The sequence below is a fragment of the Crocuta crocuta genome, unplaced genomic scaffold (assembly GCF_008692635.1).
Source record: "Crocuta crocuta isolate KB4526 unplaced genomic scaffold, BGI_CrCroc_1.0 scaffold378, whole genome shotgun sequence".
NCBI lineage: Eukaryota > Metazoa > Chordata > Mammalia > Carnivora > Hyaenidae > Crocuta > Crocuta crocuta.
Genome location: NW_027528871.1, coordinates 629,805 through 630,201, shown reverse-complemented (window position 1 = coordinate 630,201; position 397 = coordinate 629,805).

The following is a 397-nucleotide window of genomic DNA, read 5'->3' as shown; positions in this document are numbered from 1 at the left end:
CCATGAATGATGATTTGCCCATGAATCTTGTCCAGGTGCCTAACAAAACCACCTTTTTGCACCCAAGGCTTCCTAAGGATTCTTTCTGGGCTGTTAGCTCTGAAACCCAACATTTCCACATCATAATAAATTCATTACTTTTCTTTCTGTAAAAATGTATACAAGTAATTTAAGAAGTAGATGTTGGTTAAATTCAGTCTGTGTTGAATTGTCTTTTTTTAAAATTACAATTATAACTTGGATATGTTTTTTTTCAATTTCAGATACATTTAAAAATTTTTTTAATGTTTCTTCACTTTTTTTTTTTTTTTTTAAATGATTTATTTATTTCTGAGAGAGAGAGAGAGAGAGGGAGAGAGACAGTGTGAGCAGGGGAGGGTCAGAGAGAGAGGGAGAC